A 27,670-nucleotide genomic window follows, 5' to 3' on the forward strand; every position below is an offset into this window, starting at 1 on the left:
TGTGTGTGTGTGTGTGTGTGTGTGTGTGTGTGTGTGTGTGTGTGTGTTTCCTGGTCTCCTTTCTCTCCGCTCCCTGCTGCCTTTCCCTCTCCCTTGCTTTCCGTTTTCTCTTCTGCTTCTAGCCTACGCGAGTTGAAATTAGAAAGGTCTTTGAATTCATTTATTTGTTTTAATAAAAGCAGCATTTTTAAGCAGCATATTTGCAGCAGTTGAGTGTTAAACTAAACACCAAGCCAACTAAATGTGTTAGGGGGAAATGAAAAGTCAGTTTACAAGAAACATATAATTAACAAGTTCTTTGACTTTCCCTAAGCCTTTGTCTGGCTGGGGACAAGACAGAGGAACCACAATCAACTTTAATGAAACGAAAGATGGTACTGAGGCCAAAGGAGAACAAAAATCTTTGGAGTAGAAAACAAAGGCCAAAGAGGGGATCTTAAGTTATAACAAATATGTTAAAAAACACATCTTTTGGCTGGGCGCGGTAGTTCAAGAGGTCAGGAATTCGAGACCAGCCTGGCCAACATGGTGAAACCCTGTCTCTACGAAAAATTCAAAATATTAGTCGTGCGTGGTGGCGCATGCCTGTAATCCCAGCTACTTGGGAGGCTGCGGCAGGAGAATCGCTTGAATCCAGGAGGCGGGGGTTGCAGTGAGCCGAGATCGCGCCATTGCCTTCCAGCCTGAGTGACAAAGCAAGACTCCGTCTCGAAAAAACAAAACAAAACAAAAATTTTGTTTCCTAATTTTTGGTCATCAGCCATTTTCTCCTTCCCAATAGGAAGGCTCTGGTTTGAACTCTACCTGTTAATCTGGACAGATGCTGAGACCTAGAGGGGGAGGGGAAGGTGGTTAAAGGGGACCTGCAGGAGACACGTGGCAGTATCAGGAGGCTGATAAATCCAGGCTAATGGAAATTACTATTGCACAACACCAGAGTCTTCACGTGGCATGACTTCCAATAAATGGTTCCCCTCCTCACCCCTTGGAGAAAGTGAAATAAGACAGTAGACATTCAATAATCTCATGGTGATGATCAGTCGAAAACTGGAGGAGAAGGCCAATTTATAGAAATTGTATCTGCTTCACTGGGCGGCTGGAACCAGGGAGCTGAAAACAAAACGGTGCTGGCCTTTGATGTTCGAAGTTGCCCCAAAATGACAAACGCCAAAAAAACACTGCCTATACATGTGGGGTCTTCAAAGGGAGAGGGTACTTGCGAGAAGCCTGTGTTAGGTGGATCATTGCGGGGACCTGCCCAAAGATGCAGGCACATGTTCAGGCTACATCAAAGCAATTTCTTTTTATTATCTTTTGGCTATTTTCAGTTGGAGTTTCCGTCTTTCTTATTTGTTTTATCACCAATGAAGTTAATTTACTGAATTAACTTTTAATGGACCTTTACTTTATTTTTCAGAGTTGGCTTCCAGGACTTGCGCCTTTTTAGGTAGGACTCCTCCTAGCCTTTGTGATCAGCTTGCCTTTGTGACCCCCTCTCTCCCCCATCCCAATCCTGGAGGTGAACAGCTCAATCTCTGTTAACTCCTTGCCTGCTGGTGTCTTTTCTCTGTAGCTACTAATCACCTCCTTTTGATCACTGCCAAGTTCTCAGGTTGAAGGAAGGAGAAAGGACCTCTTGACCATTCTGGCTGGCTTTCCACATAAGCCTGAAAATGTCGACAAATTTGAAACATCTGCCGGGCTGCTTTGGTCTGATTGCTAAAATATGCCGACCTCAACCCCCCTCCCCCCGCCTCTTTTAATCTGTTTCATATTCACAAATTAAGCATTTAGTCTGGGTAATAAATCAGGGCGGTTTACGAGGCTCACACGAGACAAACAAGCAAGAAGGGCGCAACACAAGCCCCTGGAAGCGGAGTGCACGGAGCTGCCAGGAGTCGGGAGCTCCCAGCGCTCGAACGCGGAGAGCAGCCCGGCGCGCCCTGACACGCCACCAGCACCCACACTTTGGCGGGTCCCAGAGCTCACGGGGTGGAGGGCGCAGGGGAACAGCTCCGGCCTGGGCCCACACCCCTGGAACCTTTCGCGCGAACCCGCGGCGCCCGGCCCGCCCCAGCTCTGGGCAACTCGGCTCCCCCGCCCCGCCAGGGAGTGGCCGCTGGCAAAGGCGACAGCCTCACCCGGCACACACCCTGTGGTGGGCCCATTAAGCCTCTCCCAGACGATCGAGAAGGCTGAATCCCCCTCCCCCACCTCCTCCAACCGGCAAGGCTCGGCCTTAAAGATCCCAGGCCCACGCTCACCAGAGAGGCAAAAGGGTCCCCGTTCAGGTCCATGTGTGACCTCCACTAAGCCTGGGGGCTACCCCCACCCTGCCCCAATCTCTCCGTGCTGCCTCCTCCCAGGTTTCGGTCCCAGCAGCCACAAAGCTACTTTCAGATTCAGATGGGGGTGGGGGGTCTCTTGGAGAGCCGATCAAGGTTTAACAGGGGCTGGGGAGGGTAGCAAAGGCACAAACAGGGTCCAGGCCCCCTCTGCAGAAACCCCGGCCCAGGCTTTTGCGACCACTCAAACTCAGGGGGCGCCAATCTCTGCGTTTCCCGCCCTCCCCTGTGCAGCAGCGAGAAGCGGACCTGGATTAGGGGTCTGGGACCAGTCGCAACCCAGAAGCTTGGAAGACCCTGGTGGGGAGGGTGGCTCCGGGGTCACCTCGACCAGGCCTCTGTCGCCCTGCTATGCTCAAGCTCTCTGTAGACTGGCCTTCTCGATCCTATCGTGGGACGCGGCGGCGGAGAGGCGTAGGGCGGGAAATCGGGAAGCCCGAACGTGCAGCCCACCCCGGACCTAAGGGGAAGCGTAGGAACAATTCCCCACCCTGAAACACAGTACACGTCGCCCTTCCTCTTCCCCTAGCACACACTCCGACTGCGAAAGCCATTACCGCCGGCGCGCGAGAGACTTTTTAAATATTTACAGCCCGCTCTCTGCACGGTAGCCTGATCCATCTTGTGGGCGCGGAGGCGGGGCGCGGGGCTCCGCTCCCGCGGAGGCACGGAGCCGAGGCTGGGGCGCCCGGTGCCTCCCGTCACGGTCCAGAGGTCCTCCCTGCGCCCCCCACCCTGTTTACCCCCTAGGTGGGGAGGACGCCCCCGAGACTGCACGCAGCGCGCCGGGGCCCTGCCGGGGCCTGAGCGGGCGGGGGACAGTGTCCGGGAAGAGGGAGGGCCAGGAGGCTGATTTAAAGGTTCTCACCGGGAAGCGAGCGAGGCACAGACCTGAGAGCCGCCGCGCGGTGAAATCCGAGGAGCTCTCTTGGCGAGGAGGGGCTGTCAGAGGCCATTTATCTCTCGCCAGAGTGGAGGCTCAGCTCCCACACCGCCCGCGAGTAACAATGGCAGCGATCAGCAGCTCTGCACGCGCTTCAGTGCATGAATGGATTGCGGAAGATGCCTGCGCTCCGCTCGGCTCAGGAGGCTCTCGGAGCGCCCCCTCCCCGCCCGCCGCCCCCGCCCCGTGGCCTCCCTGGGCCCTGCGGGCGCCTCAGGGTTCGCAAGTTGGGCCCTGCGGCGCGGTCACTCTCACCCAGAACCCCCGCTGCCGTTCCCAGGGCCTTGGCACCTCGCCACCGAGTGTCATTAGGGGCTGAAATTTGACACAAGCCTTCCTGGCCTCCCCGACTCAGACACCGCTGTCAGCCCCCTCCTTCCTTCACGCCCCTGGCCCCTGGCGGCAAGTTTACTTTCAAGGAGTTGGACCTTGTTTCCGCTGCAAAGGCCAGCGGCGTGCGGGCCCGGGAGGAGGGGGCGGGCTCGAAACGGTTCCTTCACCTGCTCGGCCGCCTGGGGTGTTTGTAGTCCCCGATGGACCCCAGTCCTAGCACCCATACGCGGCGCTCCCCCGCTTTTGGCGGCTAATCCACCGAGAGTCCCTGCGATCTGCACAGGCATGTGCACTCTGGACACTCTTGTCTCAGCCCGCATGTCCTGCCAACTTTCGGGTCAGCGGCAGAACCATGTACCCAAATTCTCTTTTCAGCGGCTTACAGTCGTGAAAGTTGGGAGAACACCACAGACCTCGAGGTCTGCCGCAGAAATGTTCCGCCTCAACTCTGCAAAGCAGGTCTCATTCAAAAAACAAAAGTCAACCAAAAAAACCCTCCAGTTTCGGCCTAGGGCTGAGAGCTGCGGGAAACCCAATCCCTCCTGAGTTTGCTTTGGTGGAGCTAAACCAGAAACCCGGGGATATTTCTATTTCGTGGATCGTCAAGCGCGGGATGCGTCTCCCCAAGGCGAGGTGGGGAGGAGGGGAGCGCAAGAAGTGGACACTCGCAGCGATCCAAAGGCTAAGCCAAGTATCCTGCGGAAAGAGGGCGAGCTGACCCAGGTTGCAGGAAAACCACCACATGTGCGCAAAGACGCACACCGAGGGGCAGGGCGCGACCCGCTGACCTAGGAGACTGGCGAGGACAGGCGAGAAGCTGGCAGCAAGACAAAGCGGGAGGAGAGAACCAGGGAGGCTCCGCCGCAGACCCGGAAACGCAGGCTGCAGCAGCCGCCTGAGTCCCGAAGCGGAGGCGTGCGCAGCCAGGCCCAGCCTGGCAAAGCCCCATTCTCGAACCTAAGGATGTGGACACAGACTCTTGGCAGGACCTGCTGCCAGAGCTGGTCTCTGTCGGGTTTGGGCCTACAGTTGGCTGCGGCCTTCCCAGCAGACAGTAGGGTCCCTGGGGTGGTCTTCAAGAATACAGACTCCTCTAGTTTCTGCCCCTCCCTGAGCCCAGGACAAAGGTAGCGGGTTTGAGGCGCTCAGAATTTTCTCAGGGCGCCTGCAAGGCCATCAGAGAGAGCTGATGCCTCCACTTCCAGGGCCTCGGGCAACTGTTTATCTGACTTGGCTGCGCTGGAGGGCTGCCACTTTCCACCGCATTTCCATTTGGTCTTCCCAATTGCAATACCCTGAAGGCACTGCCCACACCCTGGCCTTCCAGCAACTGGGATTAAGCCGGAATTCCCATAACCAGGAACAACGTAACGTGAAGAGAGACTCCCAGACTCAGGTTCCCCTCGACCACCCCACCCCCACCATTTCCCGCACACGCCCGATCAGCGCCCCCACCCATTGCCTCTCCCCACGGCCCCTCGAAACCCAGGGCCGCAGCCACCGAGTGTGCTTCTCCTCCTTCCCCAGGCTGTTGGCTTTGCACACACTGGCTGCACCTACCCCGACCTCACACTCAGTCGTTCTCACCCTTCCTTTCTCCCTGCTGGGCCTCCTCCAAACCGGATTGCCTAGCCTGAATGCAGAATCCAGGCAGAGCAGGAAGCCTGGGAGATCAAGCAGAGGTGGCCGAGGGAGCAGAGGAGAGGGCCCTTCATGGGGGAGGGGGCTCATGTCTGAGAGAGAAAGAAGGCAGCCAGGAGACACAGCCTGCAGGAGAGAGGGAGTATAAAGGGAAAGCCAGCACTAATCCCTCAGCCTGCCTACGTGGGGCCTGACAGTTTACAAAAGCCTTTTCCCCGAATATTATCTCATGCGCGGTGCGGCCTCACCACCAGGGCTGTGAGGGAAGTAGGGCAGATAGCATCATCCCCATTGGCAAAGGAGGGAAATGGGGCCCAGCAGCTTGAGAGAGGTCTGTGCTAAGGTCACGGAGCTACGAGTGGTGGAAGAGGCCCAAAGTCTGGGGTTTCCTGCCCCAAAGTTAACTTTCCTGTTCCATGGTTGTGCATGTGTGTCTGGGTGAGCATCTGCATGGAGGGGAAGGAGGGCTGCTGGACAGGAATGCACAGTCCAGTTAGGGAAGGCCAGGAAGGAAGAACACAGCCCCACACCTCTTCCTCTGCCGGGTCTCACACAACAGCCCCAGCTCTTTCCACAGCAGCCTGGAGCGGGGCCCCCCACCTGCCTGCCTGGGGGGAGCTGTTAGTGCCTGGCTGTGCCTACAGCAGTGCCTGTTTCAGAGATCTCTTATCCTCTGCTCTGCTCCGCTCAGCCCTTTTCTCAGCCTATCCCCGCCCCCCAGCCTCGGCTGCAGGATGCCTTGCGTCCAACTGTGGTTTCCGGGCAATAAAACAACTATTAAAGTCTCAGGCACGGCTGGTGATTTGCATCACATCCTCTTGTGCATGGATTCAATGTTTAATACACAATATTGAATACGGATATTAAAAATCAATAGCTGGGGACCCCTGGGGAGGCGGCACAGTGCGATCCTGCTTTGGGAACACAACCAGCTCTTCTAAAAAGACAGGAACAGCAAGTTCAGCCAAGCTGAGCCCAGTGCCAGGGGAAGTGAGGAGTAGTGGATGCATCTCGGCTTCCTGATATGCTTAACTGCGCCATTCCCAAGTCGAGCTAAAGGGAGGTCAAAGGAATGGTTCACCCCTAGGCTCTACTAGCTTTGAGATGGGAGGGTGGGGAGGTACGGTTTGTTTCCAAGCAGGGTATCAGCCAGGTGCACAGAGTTGCTTTACTTCCTTGCTGTTTGCACTTTGCTTTGGTTCGAGTCTGAGTCTTCAACTCTTCCCACCATGATGGCCCACTCCTTCCTGGGCCTCCTGACATCCATCACCATAGGCCCCATGGGGAGCTCTTGGCATAAGCTTTCAGAAAGATGGAACAGGAATTCCAATGGCTCCAAATATGCTTTGCACCATAAAAGAAATGTGAATGTGTGATACCAGACTCTGAGTTGCAGTCTTCTGAGGCACTCCCAGGCTTCAGAACAGAAATCCTCAGGCCGTGGGACCGGCCTAAAGGCCTGGTGATGGCTGAGTGGTGACAGAGGAAAGGGGATGAGGAGGAGGCTGGGACATAGAAGCATTCCCGCTCCAGAGCCAGAATTCAGATTGTCTGTTAAACAGCCAGGAGAAGAGCAAGCTCCCAGGATGCATAATTATCTTTTCAGGCCTGAAGAAGAACACGCATTACTCTCTTCTTTATCAAAACATAGAAATATACCTTACCCTAAACAGAAATAAGGTTCTCACAGACTGACGGGGCAGGAGTGAAGGAGAATAAACATCTTTGAGAGGATTCAGTTTTTTTCCACTACAGAAAGGGAGGAGAAACTGACAGTGGGAGACACAGGTTATCCAATTGGAAGGGCCAGGGGGATTTTAGATGCCAATAACTACATGAACTTGACCTACTGAAATGTCATCTTAGACACCAAATTATAATGATGATTTCATAGATTCCCTTTTTAAAATCATAGTTAAAATCAATAAGAATTAAGTTGGAAATCTTGCTCTAGTTATAAATAGATGGCGAGAACACCTCAGGAAAACCCCGAAGTAGTAATTTGGGCAAAAGTTAGAAGCAGAGGAAAGAGGTTTTGGAAAATGACAGTTAATGCGCCGGTGGCCTCCACTCTTTGTTCCCTAACAGTTGTCAGAGAACCATCAAAGGGAGGGGACAGGCGCCCTTCTCAGAACCGTCACAGGAAAAGCAGACATTCTCGGGCTGCTGCAGATCCCCTTGGTGCGGTTCCTACACCCAGCCTCCTGGGAGTTTGCCTGTGTGTATTTATGTGTTTCCGGGCTTGGGAGTGCAGCTACTTTTACAAGATTGGGCCCTGAGCCTGTGAAACCCACTAGCAAAAGTTCTACTGAGAGGAAAATCTGTTCTAACGCAATGCTGGAGACCAGGAACTGCTCTGGCATAATCAACAGTATCTTTGTGAGTCCTGCACTAGCAAACTGCTTCATTTCTTCCCACCTCAGCCATGGGGCCCAGCTTTGGGCCTCTTACAGATCCACAGGGGAGGACAACTCGCAGCTAGCACAGACCTGTGGCTACGGCATGACACAGCGGGCCAAGGGGAAAGGAAGCTGAGGCTGAGGGTGGCTCGGGAAGACAAAGGCCCAAGAGGGCCTCCCGGCACAAGCTCAGAGCTGACCCAGCTTGGGGGAATTGTACCTCCAGAACCCACTAAGGGTGGCACACCCCCCCTGGACCCACCAAGTACTCCAAATCAAGAGGAAAAGCAGTCTTGTGGCCTGTGGGTGGATTAGGCCCAAGGCACAGGTGAGCTCTGCTGCAGGAGAAACCTACACACCAAGTCCCAAATGCCCAAGTGCAGACAGGGATTGGGGGCGAGCAGGAGAGAGGAAGGATCTATCTGCCTCCCATCACCTCACTCTTCTGTGATGTTTTCCTGGAATGAACAGAAGTTGCCAGCAGAGTTTTCCTGGAGCCCCTCTGGGACTGTCACTACCTCCTGGTGTAAGACAGGGAGGACCATGGCTTTCTGCCGGGAGGATCCTCTGGCTAGTACCCCAGCCTTGGATTCTGGCACGAAGCCTCACAGTTCCGATAAGACTCTACCTCCCTTCCCACAACCCGAAGAAAAACACACACACCCCCAACTGCTGGGGTGAACTCGGAGCATGAGGCCAGGGTCAGCGGGGGAACGGGTCCCCACCACCAACAAGTTGCCGGCCGAGATAACAGCTGTGGGAGGGGGAGGGGAGACGCAGGCAGCCACGAGTGAACGGTTGCGATCTAGAAAATTCAACAAGAGGCCGCAGCGGTGGAGGCGGCGGCGGCTCCAATTAGCTGAGCCAACTGGGGAGGCAGAGAGCGAGGCGGCGGCCCTGATGATCGTGCCCCGGGCGAGCAGGCAGGAGGGGGCGCAGGGCCTGGGAGCTGCCCGGGCGGCCCTCGCTCGGCCCCTCCCGCGGGCTCTCGGAGCGCGCCTGGTGTTTACACACTGTCCTTTCGACATGGGATCAAGTTTCAGGCCGCGCTGGAGGCGCCAGGGGCCGGCCACAGGCCCAGGAGAGGGGAAGAGGTGGAGCGGGATCTAAGGCAGTGCTGCGCCGGCGAGACGGCCTGGCGCGCGTGGGCACAGCTAGCGTAGCGGTCCCCATCGGGTGGGGTGGAGGGAAATCCACTGGGCAGGGAGGGCTGGGGCAGGTGGGGTTGCAGGGCGTTATCCCGAGGGAGAAACACCTCCAAGTCACGAGAGTATTTGTCTTGCGCTCACTCGGGCCAGAGAACTTAGTCCTGCAAGGGGACTGGCGGGGGCGGAGGGTTTGCTCAGAACCCAGACGCGTCGACAGCCCTGAGCGCTCCTAGGGCGCTCTTCACCCCCCACACCCCAGTCCCTTTGATATACTACCCGATCCAGGCCGTTGTTGAGGGGAGGGGTAAGTGGGCCGGAGGAACTGGAGGTTGGAGACCTGGAGCTTCCCTGCGCGCCATGGCCCTGGCGCTGCGGAAGCCTCGGGTGGAGTGCCGGAGGGCTCGCCGCTGCGCATCTCCTCTGAGCTGGCAGCCGGCGGGTGCCCCACGCTGTCAAACGGCGGCGGGTGAGCTTCCAGCAGCACAGGCTCACTGTAAACAGCCGCGTGCGCGCCCTCCCCGCCCGGGCTGGGAACCTCACCCAAACACCACGCCGCTTTCTCTCCGGCTGCTGAGCTAGGCTTTTGTGGCCGAGCCTAGAGAAAGAAGGTCCCCACCCCACCCCCATGCTACCCGGGCCCCGGAGCCAGCGTTCTGAACCTGCAGGAGTGCGGGGTGCTGCGGGGAGGGAGGGAGTCAGCGCCTGCCCCCTCCTCACTGAATGTCTGCTTTGTTCCGGAAAACAAGGGAAGCATTAGGCGGCTGCCCCCGGGGAAACACAAAACTTCTTTTTGAATCTCGGGAAGGGCGGTTGACTGCGTTAGAGAGCTCCCGAGACAGACTGAGGAAGGGAAAAGCCGAGAGGGCGGGAGGAGGAGATAGGGACACTTCCGCGGGAGGTCGATGGCCAAAGTTGGGGGCAAAGCCGCTCAGGGTGACCAGGCTGGAGACCCAGGAACTCGACTCGGCGCGAAGGTGCCGCGCGAGTTCCAGCGAGCAGCCGGCCCGGCCAAGTGGCGCCTGCCCAGCCGGCGGCCGTGCCAGCTTCCTGCCCTGCCCAGGACCGCGGAGCAGTCGGGGACGCCACCGCAGGCTGGCCGGGAATCGCAGGACGACAGCGGCGGGGGGAGGGGTAGCCAGGCCGCAAGTAAACTCGGACTAGAGCTTTCTGCACACCTCCGCCCTAGAGAGGTGGCCTGAACCCCGGGTCTGTGAGGCGTCGGCTTCCAACCTGGAGGTGCTTGGGGAAGCAAAGGCCCAGGGGGCACCCTCACCCCCACCCGAGGCCTGCGGGTGGGGGGCAGCCGGAGATGTCTTTAGTCTTCTTTGATGACCGCTTGTCCAATCTGCTCCCATCCGGGTTCTGCCGGGAGTACCGGGTCAGTGCTACCCAGGCCGGTGTGAGCAGGAAACTGGATGAGCAAAAGCAAATCTGTCGCTCCTCCGACCGCCACCCTTCAATTAGCCATTCCCGCATCCCAGGAAGGGGAGAGCACCCAGGCTCTGCCCCACCCCCGCGGGGTGCTCCCTCAGCCTCGGAAGCTGAGACTAAGAGCAAGGGTTTTCCCCCTTTCCCCTGGGCTCGCTGGGTTTCTAACTTCCTCTAAACCTCCCTCCTCGCTCCAAAAAGCCCCGAGGAGAGGAGCCGAGAGGAAGCACGCCGCTAGTGTGCAAAATGAAGACCATGTGCGAGGACGGCGGCATCAGTGCAGAGCGGGAGTTAGGGGGTGGCGAAAGTCCCCGCGCGGCCCGAGGCTCGGGGCCGCAGCAGCTAGCTCCTTTGCTCTGCGTTGAGGACGCGTAACCGCAGCAAGAGGCAGTGGAGAGGCTGGGCTGGCCTCGTGGCGGGAGGCGAGGAGGGGGGTGCAAGGGCTGCCGCGCCGTGGGGGGCAGGGGGCGGGGACGCAGCCCGGGCTTCCTGGGCCGCAGCTGCGACCGAGGGCGCAAGAGCAGATCTTGCTCTGCGGCGGCGGCGGCTCGGGCCCGCCGCGCTCGCAGCTGAGAATCAACAAAGGGAGGCGGCAGACGAGCGGGGGAGGGGCGCCACCGAGCGTTCGCTGGCTGCTGTGGAATAATAAAAAATAATTAATAATGATAATAAGAGAAAAATCCCCCGGCTTTCATGGCTCTGGGTTTCCGTGTGGCTGCAGCGGGAAGCGCGCTGTCCTTGAGGCGGCCTCTCTCGCCTGGCCTGTCCGCCCCTCCCCCTTCCTCGCCCTCTCCCCTCCCCAGGAACCGGGAAGAGAAAGGTCTGCAGCTGACAAATATTATCCATTCTCCCCATCGATCGCGGAGTGTACAGATGTGAGCGCTTGATGTGCCCGCGGAGCGGCGGATCCTCCCTGCTCGCTCGCTCTCGCCCAGGCTCCGCTCGCCGTCCCCCTCCTCCCCCTTTGTTCTCCTCCCCTTTCCCTCTCTTTAAATAGATTTCAGGGCGCTGCCTGTTGGAGAGCAGCTGGCGATCTCTCCCGAGAGAGGGAGCGAGCGAAGCCCGAGGTGCCCTGTCACCAGCCTCCCCTCCCCCACCTCGGCTTTTCGCTACGTCCCCTTCCCATCTTTCTCCAGTTTCCAAAACAGAAAACACCTGGAACACCCACATTCACTGCACCGCGAGTCTCTGGGAGCCTTTGGACCCCTCGTGCTGTTTCTTGTGTCTGTGCCTGTGCAAAGGGAGGAGAGTGCAGGGAGGGGACCCAGGGCCGCGTCAGAAGAGCCAAGGGTCGGGATCTTTCCCCAGCAGCAGCAGGGACGCAGCTTGGGTCACGCTAGGAGGGTAGAGTTTATCCATTAGGGAAAGTCGGCGGAGACGGCCCTTTTATTCATTCCTCTTTTGCAGATGGCAGATTAAGCCGGCAGCGCTCGGCCTCAAAGGGGCCGGCTGCTCGGCAAAGGGTTAACCCGTCGGCCGGTAATCGCGGACACGCACGCACACACACACACACACACACACACGCACGCGCGCGCGCGCGCGCGCCCGCGCCCGCCCTCCCCACTCGCCGGAGTGCCCGCCGCGGCCCGCAGTGCGCCCGGGGCTGGGGGAGTAGCTGCGGGAAGTGGGGGCGTCGGAGGAGGGGCGGGGCGGGCTTAACCAGGCCGCTCGACTGAGCCGGGGCCACCTCGCCGTCTGTCACTTAAATGATTGTCCTCCGCTCCGCTCACTGCGGTCAGTACGGGCTGTTAACAGGCAGTTGCAATCAGTTTCCGAAAGGTCAGCCAAGGTCCTCCGGCTCTCGCAGACGGAAGGCATTACGAAACCGCTTTTGTATCTGCAGGCACTTTAGAAAAAGAAGCGAGAAGGGGCGCACCGCAGTGCCGCGGCTGCTGTGACTGGGGGAGAGGGTCAGGGGCTGCGGGGCGGAGGAGTCCTCACCCCCGCGGCCAGGGTCAGGCAGCGTGGATATCACCCGCGGAGTGACCCAGGGCCTCCAGGTTTCGGTGGGGAAGTAGGAAGGGGGTGGGGAGCAGGCGGCAAGGGAAGGGGGAGTGGGAGGAAGTGGGAGAGGCGTCCTGGCTCCGCTCCTCACTCGGCCAACAGCCCACACGCTGATCCAGACGGGAGCGGACGGCCTTGGGCGCGAGGAGACCTCAGTGGGACTCCCAGGCCCTCCTGATGCCAGGAAGTAGGGAGGTGGTGGGGGTGGGGGGAAGAGACCCTAGCAGAGCGAGCGAGCGAGTCCCAGCGCGGTGTCTGAAGACGCTGCTGCCGCCGCCGCTAGAAGTCGTCCATCAGCAGCCAGTCCAACCTGCCAGTGATAATGTGCGATCAACACCAAATCACCCCCGCCAGGCGCGATCCATCATCGCAGCGCGCCGCGGGCCCGCGTGAGGCTGACTCGCGGCTGGGGTGGGGGGTTGCGGAGCACGAGGCAGTCGCCCAGCACACCCGGACTCTCCGCGCACCTCGCTGCCCCTCCTGGAGGCCTGCACCCGGGCGCTCATAACACTCCAAGTTCCCCAGCTACAGAGCAAAAACCCAGTGGCTTCGAGTTCCGGGCACAGGTCACTAAGTCCGCGCGTCCTCCGCGCCCTGCTGTCGTGGTCACACCCTGCAAAGCCATCCCAGCCTCGGAGCTGCACTGCCCATCCCCTCCCCCTCCTCCGAGAAAGTGTGGCTGGCAGGAAATTAATATTTAATATCGTGAAATTGATTAAAGGGCTGGAAGCTGGCGATGGGTTTGGGGGGAGGGTAGGGACTCCTAGCGTAATTAAAGATCTGAGTCGTGGCCGTTCCTTGTCGGCCCTGGCCGCACGTGGCCTTTGTGAAGCCGAGGCGGGTCGGACTACGCTGAGCCTGGCGAGCCGGGGTCAGGAGCCAGCCCGTGCAACCTAGGTTCTGGCCCGCATAGCGGGATTTTTTTTAGGGCGAGGGGCGAAGGGCTGGGACGGCACAGCAGCGGTAGGGTATGAGGAGGTAGCCTTAGGGCACCTGGGGCTGCGCGCAGAGCCTCTACTCCCCTGCCCGCCTGCACCGTGGGCCGCTGGAGCCGAAGGGTCGGGTGCTACAGCTGCTTGCTTGCTTGTACAGTGCAGAAGCGCCTTTAATGACCGGGTGGCCTTGAGGGCACACCGCCTCTCCCCCCAACCCCGCTTCAGAAGCCTCACTCTGGGCCCCGCTTCAAGGCGCCTCCCTAACCCCTGACAGGGGTGTTCTGGGCCCCCCACGCAGCCCTTCGGGAGGCGGGTTCCCCTTTCTCCCCTGCAACTTGGGAATCCTAAGGCTGAGGCTGCCCGGGGTCCCCCGATGGTTCTCTCCTGTTGAGGCCCCACTCGGGTCCGCTCACTCCTGGGGCAGCTTAACTCCTTCAGCTGCGCTGCAGATGGGGCCTGCTGCTCGAAGCTGCTGTCTCCAGGGAGTCGTCACCGAACCAGCTCGGCCAGCCGCCTGGCGTGCCGTTTAAGGTTACCGCGCTTCCCAGGAGGGGCATCGGGACTGGACCGGCAGGAGATGGGTGCAGCTGAGGCTCTCTGGCCACCGAGCTAGCGCTAGGAGAGAAATTGGTGAGCAAAAGGTCAGCGCGGTAACCCGTTGGTCCTGGCTACGGTTTAGAAATCGAATGGTGGGCCTGGTGGTGGGGTGACCCCAGCTCACGGAGGCCTGGCTCCAAAGGGCTGCTTTGAAGTTTTTATCTGATTTATTTTTTAGTGAAGCACTCTGAAAAGTACCAAGTGTGCAGAGGGGAGAAAACACAAACAAAAGACATCAAGCTGCATCCTTGTCCCTAATCAGGGGACCAGGAAGGCCCTCCAGACTCCAGGCCCGCTGTGGGGAAGGTCAGGACCACAGAGGATTAGGCCCAGCCTGGGGTTTATTGCTATACTTGAACAAAGTGCCGGGGGCTGCCTAAACCGGAGCAAGAGAGAGGTAATTAAAAGAGGGACTGCAGAAGGAAATAAAGGCTGGTGTGGCTGCTGCCCAGGGAAGGTGGAGGAAGTATTTTCCATAAGAATAACAAGCCGGTGCAAATGTTATGCAGAGCGACTTTATTTCACTAAAACAAAACCAAAAAGTTCACATTCTGCCTCTCAAGCTGAGCTGATAAGCAACATGCAAACTTTGGATGGAACCTTGAACCGGTGGGAGGTGTCAACCCAGGTTACAAAGGGTAATGGGGAAGCGTTTCTGGGGACTTCTCGATTTCTGCCATTGTGATTCTACCTGCATCAGCTGCTCCCTTTGGGGGCCCTTCTGACCTCCCAACCTGAGCCCGGCGGGAGATCACTCAGAATGAACCGCATTCATCAATGCCATTTCTGGTAAATTGGACCTCAGGTTTTGGAGTGTCCTAGGAGGAAGGCAGCCTACGCAGCGCGCATACCGATGTCACAGCAAATGTGAGGCACCGCACACATTCTGTAGCCTTTACTGCGTTTACTAGAGAATATCGTAGATTTCACAACCAGAAGTAGCAGATTTTCCAAGACATTCCTGATTTCGAGAGCTCTGAGCCCTGTGTCTTTACCGGGCATGCAGCCCGACCTGCGGTTACTGATATCATCGAATTGCGCAGTAGAGGTGTTCCAGGGCTGGAGGAAATGGGTTGGGTGTGGGGCTGGCACCCAGTGGTCCCCTTTCCACCATGTCTAGCCAGGCAGCCATCCTCCTGGCCGTCCCGATCCCAGCCAGGGCCCGTCCAGGTAGGGTTCCAGGCAGGGGGCCTGTCTGGGCGAAGTGGCAGGACCAGGCCCTCGGGGTCCCCGTGGGTCAAGAGGGGGCGGCTTCGCGCCTGGGGACACAGCGCGCGCCCAGGCTGACTGGGGACTGCCGCCGCCTTTCCCTCGGACGCGGGCGGCTTCACGCCGGCCGCCATCTTGGCCGAGCTGCGCGGGCGGCGCTGCCCCCGGCGGTGGGACCGCAGAGCCGCAGGCCGGGCCGGGGCGGCCGCGCGGGCGTTCCCAGGCTGCCGAGGGGCGCTCCCTCCCGAGGCCCTCCTCCCCACTGCGGGCCACGCTGACCCCAGGTCGGGGACAGTGGGGCAGCCTTCCCTGGTGAAAGCGTGGCCTGTAGTGTCGCCCCTCCCCGAAACGCCGAAGTGGATCCTAATCCTGAGAAATGACCTCTGGTTTCCGGACTCCTGCGATGGTCAACGTGTTATCACCTCTCCCCGCGCACCCCAGAACTCTGTCCCCAGCGGCAACCTGCGGAGGCAGCTGGGGGTGCGGGGCGAGGCCCGCGCACAGTCCCCGCCGTTCACAGGGCGCTCTTGGGCCAGAGAGGATTTGAAAGTTACCACGGTTTAGAGCTCCTGATTGCAGAAGACTGGAACTTAATTTGTCCACTTTTTGAATTTAACATGCATTTATGGAGAGCTTGCTAAGGGCGAGGCGCTGTGTTAGGACCTAGGGGAATCCAAAAGTACAAAAGTGAATTTTTAAAAGACACCTCTGGCCCCCTCCAGTAATTTACAATCTAGTTGGAAAGGCAGACTTGTAAATGACTGAACACAAATAAAAAGCACCGTGAGATTAACGTAAATAAAGGGCATGAATCTTGCAGTAAATGGCCTGGGTAAGGGCCAATTATTATTTTTTCCCCCATTTATTTATTGCATTTTAGGTTTTGGGGTACATGTGAAGAACATGCAAAATTGTTGCATAGGTACACTCGTGGCAGTGTGATTTGCTGCCTTCCTCCCCATCACCTACATCTGGCATTTCTCCCCTTGCCATCTCTCCCCAGCTCCCCACCCCCTACCGTCCCCTCCCCTATTTCCCCCCAACTGACCCCAGTGTGTAGTGCTCCCCTCCCTGTGTCCAATTATTTTTAAAATAACTTTTATTTCTAAAAATGTAGAATCAGTTCCGAGGGGGGAGGGGAGAGTAAAGATTTACTATTACTGAATATTTCCAGGGTTTCTGGGGCTAACAGTCATTATTACTTCTGAAAGGTGTTGTTCAGGAAAAATGATGAAAGTTTATTTCAACTAATCGAAATATCAAATATCAGAAACTCTGGATTCATTTATCAGCTCTTGACATTAGCTAGGTGGGAGACACGCAATTTTCCACCAAAATACAATACCCCATTTGGAATCAGTAAAAACTCCCACTATATTTCATACAAGTTTTAGAAAATAAAACTAAGCAGAAGATTGGAAACTTTTTGAAAAAGGTTTCAGATTTAAAGAAAATGGGGATTAAAAAAATAAACACAAAACAAAAGATCAGCCTATTTGCAGATGGTTTTCAAGATTTGCATGTGCACAAAATTGTCCTGAGATGATTTGTACAGAGGTTGGAAAGTATGGGAAAATTAGTCATAGCTCAAAGAAAGTTAGGCAAATATAAAAGTGAGGCGATTATTAACTCCAGGAAAAAAAAAAATCCTAAAAGAAAGGAAATGCAATCATTGAAGCCCATTTGGCTCAACAATGAATTATATATATGTGGTTACAAAGTAAACACTGGATATGAATTTAGTAAGACATTGTGCTCTAGTGCTATGGCAAGAATGGAGAAGGGAAAGTATGGTATAGAGATCTGAAATCCCCCTCTGAAGATGGTTGACGTGGGTTACCTTTTTTTTTTTTGAGACGGAGTCTCACTTTTATCACCAAGGCTAGACTGGAGTGCAGTGGCACAATCTTGGCTCCTGGGTTCAGGTGATTCTCATGCCTCACCCTCCCGAGTAACTTTACAGGTGTGCACCACTACACCTGGCTAATTTTGTATTTTTAGTAGAGATGGGGTTTTACCATGTTGGCCGGGCTGGTCTGAAACTCTTGACCTCAAGTGATCCACCCACCTTGGCTTCCCAAAGTGTTGGGATTACAGGCATGAGCCACCTCGCCCCGCCTACTTTTTTCTTTCTTTCTTGAGACAGCATCTGGGTTGACTACCCAGGCTGCAGTGCAGTGGTGCAATCATAGCTCACTGCAGCCTCCAATTCCTGAGCTCAAATGATCCTCCTGACTCAGCCTCCCACAGTGCTGGGACTACAAGCATGCACCACCACACCCGGCACATTTTTTTATGTTTTATTGAGACAGGGTTTCACTATGTCCAGGGTGGTCTCAAACTCCTATCCTCAAGCAGTCCTCCCGCCTCCACCTCAGTCTCTCAAAATGCTAGCATTAGGAACATGAGCCACCTCACCCAGCTGGCATGAATTATGAGAAGACCACATCTATATATTATTTAGAAATATGATGGTGTTAGTATCTACTAGAAGAAACAGGTAAAGAGGGAGGTGCCCACAGAGGACTGCTTTTTTGTACCAGGCCTTTACGTATTATTTGGCTTCATAAATTTTGGGCAAGTATGACTTAATAAAGAAATACAAGCCACGCACAGTGGCTCATGCCTGTAATCCCAGCACTTTGGGAGGCCGAGGCATAAGGATCGCTTGAGCTCAGGAGTTTGAGACCAGCCTCAGCAACACGGCGGAACCCTGTCTCTACTAAAAAAACAAAAACTAGGCAGGACGCGGTGGCTCACGCCTGTAATCCAAGCACTTTGGAGGCCAAGGTGGGAGGATTACCTGAGGTCGGGAGTTCAAGACTAGCCTGACCAACATGGTGAAACCCCATCTTAAAAATAAAAAAAAACAAAACAAACAAACAAAAAATACTAGCCAGGTGTGGTGGCGTACATCTGTGGTCCCAGCTACTCAGGAGGCTGATGTAGGAGGACTGCTTCAGCCTGGGAGGCAGATGTTGCAGTGACCTGAGATCACATCAGTGTACTCCAGTCTTAGTGACACAGCAAGATGCTGTCTCAGAGTAAAAAAATGAAAAAAAATCAATAAAAAGAAATCTCCCAAAGACTTCCTCAACCAGCCCATTACTGACACTAGAAATGTTCCTTTTTGGAGTTGTTTAATTTTAATTTTGATTGGAATTGCTTTCTTCAGATAATCCTCTTTTTTTTTTTTTTTTTTTTTTTAAGATGGAGTCTTGCTCTGTCACTCAGGCTGGAGTGCAGTGGCATGATCTCGGCTCACTGCAACCTCTGCCTCCTAGGCTCTAGCAATTCTCCTGCCTCAGCCTCCCAAGTAGCTGGGACTACAGGCGCATGCCACCACGCCCAGCTTTTTTTTTTTTTTGTATTTTAGTAGAGACAGGGGTTCACTCTGTTGCCCAGTCTGGTTGCGAACTCCTAAGCTCAGGCAATCTGCCCGCCTTGGCCTCCCAAAGTGCTGGGGTTGCAGGCGTGAGCCAGCACACCTGGCTTTTTTTTTTTTTTTTTTTTTTTTTTTTTGGAGACAGGGTCTCACTCTGTTGCCCAGGCTGAAGTGTAGTGGTGCGATCTGGGCTCACTGCAGCCTTGACCACCCGGGCTCCAGAGAGTCTCCCCACTTCAGTCTCCAGAGTGGCTGGGACTATAGGTTCACACCACCACGCCTGGCTAATTTTTGTATTTTTTGGTAGAGAAGGGGTTTTGCTGTGTTGCCCCGGCTGGTCTAGGAGTCCTGGGCTCAAGCAATCTGCTCATCTAGGCCTCCCAAAATGCTAGGATTACAGGTGTGAGCCACCAAGCTCACACCAAGCTGATTCTCCACTTCTTAATGCAAATTATCCTCATCCATTACACATTATTGTGAATTTTAGTTCACAGGTAGCTTATAAGGATGCCAAACTCTATTGTACCAACTGTTAGGGTCTTACATTCAAACACCTACACCAAGTACATAAAGGTCTGCAGTGAACAATATACTTTAAAATCTTCATATTCATAAGCCAAAGAAACTCCCTCTTCTCAAAAATCAAATCCCACCTTGCTGGCTAAATAAGACACATAAGTAGGGTGACACTGCTATCCTTCTCCCACCCACCCTCCAAATAAAGCCTAGGAGGGACCTGGTAACTTATGAACCAGCACCTGCAGATGAAGGTAACAAAACGAAGAGTGTATATAGGCCTACTGCTGCAACTGCTGGGTCAACACTGGTTTGGTCCACAGTCTTAGGCTGATCCATTGTGCTCCCTAGAGACCCTTTTGACCTCCATCTGTCCTGTGTCACCTTTTTTCTTTTGGATCAGAGACAGAATCTCTTTCTCCTTTGCTCTGAGAACAGAGCTGCCAGTACCCTACTGTGTTTTGGCTGGGGACCTTTGTGCAGTACACAAACTACAATGTGATCCAGTGACCCTGCCTGAGAAGCCAGCTTATTTCAAGGGCCACCCCCTGAATGTCGCTTAGCTCTGAGCCACCTGCTGAATCTGGGTTTCTTTGTTTGGGTCCCAGGATAAGAGTTGGCCCTGTAGACCCAGAATCACCTCAAGGGAGGCTAGGGTGAACCAGATATATCCCGGGAAGTCCCCGTGAGGTCAGGAAAGGGGCAGGCGTGGTGGAGTTCACTGGGGTTTACTCCACTAATTCTGGGGCTCCAATTTGCATTGAGATCTAAAATCTGAACCTCATGCCTGCGAAGCCTTGCTGAAAATGAAATCTTCAGGAGGGAAGAGGAAAGCAGGTCAGAGGGTGCACATGCCTTTTGGGTTTTCAAAAATGGGAAAATGATTAGATTTTGGATTTAGGGAAGATGTGTCATGTTAAGGGAGCCACAGAAAATAATAACTGCCAATTCCCAAGCAAAACAAAATCATGTTTTCCACCACGTTTCTATCTCTGTCTCCTAGTCGAACCACAATAAAATAGCAGATCAAAGGCAGAGGCAAATACAATTATGTTGCCTGTGAAACCCCTAGCATGAAATTAGAAGTCAAACTCTCCATTCAGGGGTTAGAGACAAGGATAATGGGAACCTGGGGCCCTAGAGATGTACCCAGGCCCTTTCAGTCACAACACTATCCATGCTGGATATTTAAAACCACACCTCGGGGAAGGTACAAATAGTAAGTATTAAAGTAATTTCTTATTTTTTCCATACACACTTCGGGAAATGCAGTGACTATATTCCTAGCTTTGTACCATATAAAGATAGCAGTACACTGGTGTTAGAGGGGGAGGTGACTTGTAAAGCAATAGTGAAAATCATGTTGTTCGGAGCAATGAAGGGTTACCAGATCATCCCCAAGACAGTGGGCTAAGGATGGTGGCAGATAGAATGTTAATCTTTTACCTGTTTCCCTTTCCATGCAGAAGAGCCGAAAACCCATCTGATCCCACCACTGGATTCTACGTCAGTCCTTCCCACACTGGACAAACTCATAGAGACAGCTGTCTTGATATATTTTCCATTTTCCTAAAATCCATATTTGTTTTATAGGCTCTATGTCTTTTACCCTGGCCTAATTTTAGCTCTCCAAGTTCCCCTGCCCCTCATATAATTTATGAGGCCTCTCGAGGGTAGAAACCCCTGTTACAATGTAGACTAGTCTGTTTAGAGCCACTGCTAATTAAGCTTAGCTCTCAAAGGTGCCTGGTATGGCTTCCCCCATCACCTGCCCACCCCCACACCCACCCCTCCATGGCCACAAGTTCTTTGACACTCCTCCCAAGTGAGAAGTAGGATCTCTGTCCCTTCTCCTTGAATCTGGGTGGGTTTGTGACCACAATCACAACCAATGAATACAGCACAAGTGAGGCTGCAAGATTTCAAGGGTGGATGACAAAAGGTGATGCAGCTTCCGCCTTATTTACTGCAATGCCGGTTTTCTGGAGCCCTGAGCAGCCGCTTTGTAACATGAAGTCCTACTACCCTTAAGGCACCATACTGTGAGGAAGCCCATGCCACATGGAGAGCCCTGTGGTCATGCTATGGGACATGACTGAGGTCCCAGCCAACAGCCAGACATACAAGTGAAGATGCCTCCGGAGGCTTCCAGCCTCCACCTGTTGAGTCTTCACCAAATTCTGAACCTACAGATTCCAGGAGCAGAATTAAATTGCTTCTGATCTCCCTTGCAGCTGACATGCTATAGGGGAGGAGATCAATTTCATAACATATTGCTAAATCCATGGAAGAAGGTAACTGGGTTAAAAACAAAAGTGTAGGCCGGGCGCGGTGGCTCAAGCCTGTAATCCCAGCACTTTGGGAGGCCAAGGCGGGTGGATCACGAGGTCAGGAGATCGAGACCATCCTGGTCAACATGGTGAAACCCCGTCTCTACTAAAAATACAAAAAAAAAATTAGCTGGGCATGGTGGCGCGTGCCTGTAATCCCAGCTACTGAGGAGGTTGAGGCAGGAGAATTGCCTGAACCCAGGAGGCGGAGGTTGCGGTGAGCCGAGATCGCGCCATTGCACTCCAGCCTGGGTAACAAGAGTGAAACTCCATCTCAACACGTACTTTAAATAGGAAGTGTGGCGGGCAGGAAATTTTTTTTAAAGGAAATTTCTGGGCTGGGCGTGGTGGCTCACGCCTGTAATCCCAGCACTTTGGAGGCTGAGGTGGGCGGATCACCTGAGGTCAGGAGTTTGAGACCAGCCTGACCAACATGGAGAAACCCCATCTCTGTAAATAAATAAATAAATAAATGGAAATTTCTGGGCCGGGCGCAGTGGCTCACACCTGTAATCCCCGAACTTTGGGAGGCCAAGGCGAGCGGATCACATGGTCAGGAGATCAAGACCATCCTGGCCAACATGGTGAAACCCCTTCTCTACTAAAAAAATACAAAAATTAGCTGGGCGTGGTGGCGTAATCCTGTAGTCCCAGCTACTCGAGAGGCTGAGGCAGGAGAATCACTTGAACCCAGGAGGCGGAGGTTGCAGTGAGCCGAGACTGCACCATTGCACTCCAGCCTACAGAGCAAGACTCCATTTCACAAAAAAAGTAAAAAAAAAGGAAATTTCTGATCATAACCCAAATCCCCCACCTTTGATAACACAATGTCTTGTTCTTTCTGAAATCCCTGTAGGACAGTGACCTGTGTCCTCCTCAAATCTCATCTTACATTTCCCCTGAAGGATATGGGTAAAGGATCCTATCTGTGGTCCCCTCCTGACCTACATTGGCTGCACAAGGGAGCCATTTCCCTAGGCAGGAAGGAAGAGGGGCCAAGCATTTCCACTAGGCTGGTTTTGCTCTCCCTTCTCTTCTCTTCTCTCTTGTTTTTCTTGCCTCTCCTGGAAGGTGCTCATCTCAGGGATAGGGAGAGATGAATTATGCAAGAAGTGTTAGCTTACTTCAGTTTCTTCCCAATTCCCCTACAAATCCCATACATTTTCATTCTGACCCCGACTAGCAGATTTGTATCACACAGCAAATGCATGAGTTTCCATTCACACAGCTAGGAGTGTGCAGCAGTGCAGCTGCCTCTGTCCCCTACACTTTCCTCCTTCTCTGAGCCAGGCGATCACAGACCCCAGATACCCAGGCGGCCCAGGGACCCTGACCCTCAGGCTGCCCTCCTGGAGAAGTGCCAAGCTCAGGGAGACCAGAGGAGGGGCTGCAAGACATCTGGTATGTGGAGGATCGAGGAGGGGAATGGGGAGAGCCCAGGTCTTACCCTCACTCTCAAACAAGCAGAGCAGCCAGGGAACAGGCCAAAATGATCAATAAAGCAGGTTGCAGTGGGGAGAAAACCAGGCCAGAGTGTTTGGGTAGGGGGTGAGAGGTGGGGAGCTACTGAGCAGATCAGAATAGGAACAGCAAAGAGACGCAGGCAACCCCCTTTCCCCTCCCAGCCCTGCCAAATGCCAGGGGATGAACCTGCCAAAGATAAAATACAGCCATGATTACTGGAGCAGAGGTCAAGGGTGAAGAGGCAGTTCTCCTCCTGACCACAGAAAGCCAGCACCAACTGGGAATATGTGCCAGCCACTCATCTGCAGCAGCCTGGCCCACAGTGTACAACTAGGGCCCAGCCACAACTCAACCCTATGCAGGAGAGTCCAAGGGTCTAGGACCTGCCTCTTCCCCAGAGCCTGAGACCAAGGCTGGCCTGGCTTCCCAGGTTCACAGCTTTGGGGCTGCTTGCCTTGTTGGACAGTGGGGTCTTGTGGCTCCAATTCACACAGTTTAGAAGCCATTCTTTCTTCTGACCCAAATCCTAGGTCAGTGAGACCTGTGCTGAGCTAGGGTATAACACAAACCTTCCTACTTACAATTCAAACAATATCAGCCCAGATCCTCTCTTCACTTCTTCAAGAGCAAGGGCACGAGCTATCTATCTATCTATTTATCTATCTACCTACCTACCTATCTATCTAGTTTTGCTTTGTTTTGTTTGAGTCTTACTCTGTCACTAAGTGGCACAATCTCAGCTCACTGTAGCCTCAACCTCCTGGGCTCAAGTGATCCTCCGACCTCTGCCTCCCGCATAGCTGGGATTACAGGCTTGAGCCACCACACCCAGCTAGGGCACGATATTTACTGAAAACTTCTGGTGCTTCACATGCAACTACTTCATCAAGCCGTTCTCCAATCTTTTGATGTAGGCATTCTCATACCCATTTTGTAGATAAGGAAACTGAGGCTCAGATAGGCTACACAACCAGTGGAGCCAGAGCTCCCATCTTAAGTCCAGATGTGTCTTGCTCCAGCGTTCTCCAGTGTAGCTTATGATCTACCATTTTGATTACTTATTTTGTGCCAGGTCCTGGGCTGGGCCTGCAAAGGTGAATAGGATAGTCCCACCCCTGGCGGAGTTCACAGTTTGCAACACAGTGGGATAGCAGCTCTGAGCTCTGAACTCAGGTTGGTGGAAGTACCATGGGAGCCTTTCTGAATATCTCCAACATCACTGCCCCTTCACTGCGCCTCTATTTCCTAGCCCCTCTGGTTTCTTCTCGCAAGGCTCCTCCTTCTTGTCCTTCCTTAAGACAGGCACTAGCTGCTGGCTTCCTTCCCACGCCTTTCTTTCCTCCTGTTAACGGGGTCTGCACCCACACACCTGGCAGGAATCTTGGCACCCTACCTCCTTGGAGAGGCTGCCTTGGTTGAGTACACTTCATTGGCCTCTGGGGCCCCAGGGGAGGGGCTAGATCCTGACTGCAGCCCCAGGCTGGCTCAGCTGGGAAATGGGCACAGGGGCCCCGACGCTGAGCAGGCTGGTAGGCCCTCGAAAGGCTTTTATTGAAGCCTGTTAAAGGGCTTTGGGCTTCCTCTGATGAAAGGCGCTTAAGTGCATCTGGTTATGATTACAGGGGAGGAGAAAGCCAGGCGGTCTCTGGGGGGTTGGACCAGTCATCTGGCTCTGCCTTCCTCAGGGCAGAGCTGGCTGCTGGTGAGGCCAGGAGGCCAGGTGTGGGGGCAGACAGGAAGCAGGGCCAGTATAAAACTCTCAACTCTCCAAGGCTCCTGACCCCAGCCTCTGGCTTTGTCAGGCCCAACTCCCAGACACAGCATCGTGGCTCAGAAATGCCAGGCTCCTTTGAGAAAATCAGGTTCGGAGTAGCTGCTGCTCACTCGTGACCCACAGCTCTTCACTGATCTCCAACTCCCTCCGTCTCCAAAATATCCTTCCAAGAACCCCTGACCCTCTATCTGCCCTCTCAACTGCTCTTCTCCCTCTGAGGAAGTTAAAATAGGCTTTTGCCACAAGGGTTTCTGAAAGTAATAAAAACTAAGGAGATCCAGACTTTAAAAAGTTAAAAAACCTCAACGTTTGCTTTCTCCCTTTTCAACTAGCCAGGTATTGTTTCCCATAAAACAGACATCGTTAAGGATGTTTCACGTCACTGTAACTGACAACCATGCTGAATTAAGGGAAGAGATTAATAGGAAATTAACGTGGTTGCCCTGGAACGTCACCGGGCAATCCTAAGCCTTCCCGTGCCCCACACCTGTCCCTGCCCGGAACTCCACGTGGGCACAAAACGCTTTGGGGAGGGGAGAATCGGATGGGTTAAACACAGTCTGCGGTTCTAGAAACGAAAATACATTTTCTTATTCCCGCCCTGATTTAATCCTGCTGCGTGTTATTATTGTCAAGTCTCTTCGCACCACTGTTTCTAAAAAGAAAACCCGTGGGTCTGCGCGGCCCTCCGCCGCCTGCTCGGCTTTTATTGTGCACGCAGCCTGGTCTGCGTGGATCCAGCACGTCGTGACCACCTCGCAGGCGCGCACGGACACCCTCGGATTGGCATTTTGATAAGAGCTGGGCGCATTGTCTCAGCGGCGACACACACGCACCAACACAGATAATAAAGGGCCACGGACCCCTGGCCAACCCGCCTCGCAACCCATAATTAGAGATGACCTTTGCTAAAATCAATTAAAATATGGTAATGATCGATGGGCTCGCCTGTTTCCAAAAAGGAAAATACACAGGTGTTGGCTTCAGGAGGCTCCACCTGGCCGGGCCAGGAGGCCTCCTACAGCTCATGAATGAACTCTTTCTCCCGAGAAGCTTCGATTCCCCGCTACCTACGCGAGCACTGGCTCCTCTCCTCCCTTTCCCTTCCCCCACCAGAGCTCTGGCAGCCAGGAGCTTGCTGGCGGCGGCGGGGCTTTGTCATCGAAACGCACACACAGACACGCACACGCGCGCACCCGGCCACCACGGGACCGCGGCGGCCGCGTCCTTCCTCGCCGCGCTTCCTTCCCTGCCCCCTCTTTTAAAGAGCTCCTACAAACGCTTTCTTCCGTCCTTTATGTGTGCGGTCCTTTGCATAGAGGAGCTCAGGAAGCATTTTAGTGGGGGCCTTCCGCGGAGCGCCGGACAGCTGCTGGGTGGGAGGACTCAGGACACTACACGCGCGGAGAGGACGCGTGGGCAGCCGGGCTTTGTCTGGTCCCTTGTCTCTGCCGGGATGGCGGAGAAGTCTCGGCCGAGCTGGGGCCCACTGGCGAACTGGCGGCGGCAAACACCCCCTCTCAGCCTAAGTGGAGCCTGAAACTCCGAACTCGGTCCGGGTGGGGCACAAAGCCACGTGGAGGGTCTCCCAGTCCACAAGTGGCTCTCCCCATACAGACAAATGTGCAGTGTCATAATGGTGGCTCCTGTTGCTCGAGGCCTCGGGGGTGCTCCGGCGGTGCGTGCACACCTCACCTCTGCACTGCACGGAAGGCGAGAGGGGGGCCCAGGGGATGGGGATCCCCGGGGGGCTGCCTGGAGGAGACGCCGCATCGGGCCTTCCCGCACCCCCGGCTGTCTTCCGGGACCGCGAGCACAGAGCCAGGGCGGCCTCTCGCCTTTCATTACGGGGCCTACGAAAGCAGCAGCCCAGGCAAATATGTAGCTATTAAAATTAATCGCCCCGCGTTGTCAGCTGAACATAATGCAAATTATTTATGGGCTGTCTGCGCAATATTTATCATCGTGCAGGCTCCAGGCGCTTCGTGCCTCCTGGCCTCCCCCGCCCGCCCTGGCCCGCGCAGGGCGAAGCTGCACTCAGGCTGCGGCGGCCCGGGGGCTCTGGAAACACGAATCGGGGTTCCGAGGGCTAGGCCGTACGTCAGGCCGTCTTCCCGGCCAAGAGCCTGACGTTAGTTTCTGCCATTCAGTGCACATTTATCGGAGGCCTACTACGTGCAAAATTAGGAGGTCCGCGAAATCAGGGAGTGAAAACCAATTTGAAGAAATGTGAACCAAACAGACGAGCTCGGGCTCGAGGGGCGATGCAAGCGGAGGCTCCTAGGCTGCCCAAGAGAATTTTCTCTGGTTCAAGTAGGTCCTCCAACCTGGGAAACCCATGTTTGCTAAAGCTGGATTCGCTCTAGGAGAAACTGGGAGCGTCTGATGTGCTAAACAGATTCGAGTACAACGCTATTCGGTGTCCTTCGAGCCTCAAAACTTGTTTGCTGATCGCAGATAACAGATTAACTGCTAATTGCCGAAATCGGCCAACCATTTAGTTTATCACTGCTGGGGGTCCCTTGGTATTCGCTGCACTTTTTATATGTAAAAACTGCCTTGGTCCCTCCTAAACGGCTTTTGTGTGGCTTTTGTTTCTCTTTCAAATACGGTGTTTAAAAAAACAGCAGCAACACACCACCCCACCCCCTCTCCAACCAAGCCTTCTGGTTTAAAAAAACAAAAACAAAAACCAGGAGGAGAAATAATCTATAGGACAATCCCCCCCTACTGGTCGGCGCTGGCGTTGGGGCTTTTTACGCAGATCGAGTCGCCCAGGGCTGCGGAGGTAAACAGGCTTTCTGCACCGCTGCTAAATGAATCACGAGGGGGAAGAACTGAGACTGCAGGGCGAGAGAGGCCTCGGGATCTGAGCCGGGAGCCAGGGCGGGAGGGCGCTGCACGAGGGGCAGTGGGGTGGAGGAGGGACCAGGATTAACCCTGGTCCAAGGCCCCAAGGCCAGGAAAGGGAGAGGAAGGCGGGTGGGCGGTCCAGCCGGAGGTCCCTGCTCGCTATCTGCGAGGCAGGGTGAAGGCACAGCCTGGGCCTCATCCCCAGCGCGCCTGGGCACCACCTGGGGCCAGTCACGCTGCGTGAGCCCATCTGCGGGCAAGAAGGTCAGGAGGCACCCCCTCCCACACAGTTTCAACAACTCCAGGCCTTCAAGACGCAGTAGCAGATCTAGGTCTTCTGATGTTCAGTTAAAGCAAAATGGTCGC

At 54.9% G+C, this 27,670-nt stretch overlaps 1 protein-coding gene across 4 annotated transcripts in view; it reads right to left on the minus strand.

Moving 5' to 3' along the window:
* Positions 1–27,670, minus strand: part of BCOR (BCL6 corepressor) — a 127,120-nt gene that overhangs the window by 92,180 nt on the left and 7,270 nt on the right. The window contains exon 1 of one of the 4 annotated variants that reach the window (XM_032261654.1): positions 3,237–3,404. The exons of the other annotated variants lie outside the window; for them this stretch is intronic. The gene's annotated coding sequence lies outside the window, so the exon portion shown is untranslated. Of the gene's footprint in view, positions 1–3,236; positions 3,405–27,670 lie in introns of those variants that run through there. 4 annotated transcript variants of the gene reach the window in all.

The sequence above is a fragment of the Sapajus apella genome, unplaced genomic scaffold, assembly GCF_009761245.1.
Source record: "Sapajus apella isolate SASKATOON/1434 unplaced genomic scaffold, GSC_monkey_1.0 scaffold125, whole genome shotgun sequence".
Lineage (NCBI taxonomy): Eukaryota > Metazoa > Chordata > Mammalia > Primates > Cebidae > Sapajus > Sapajus apella.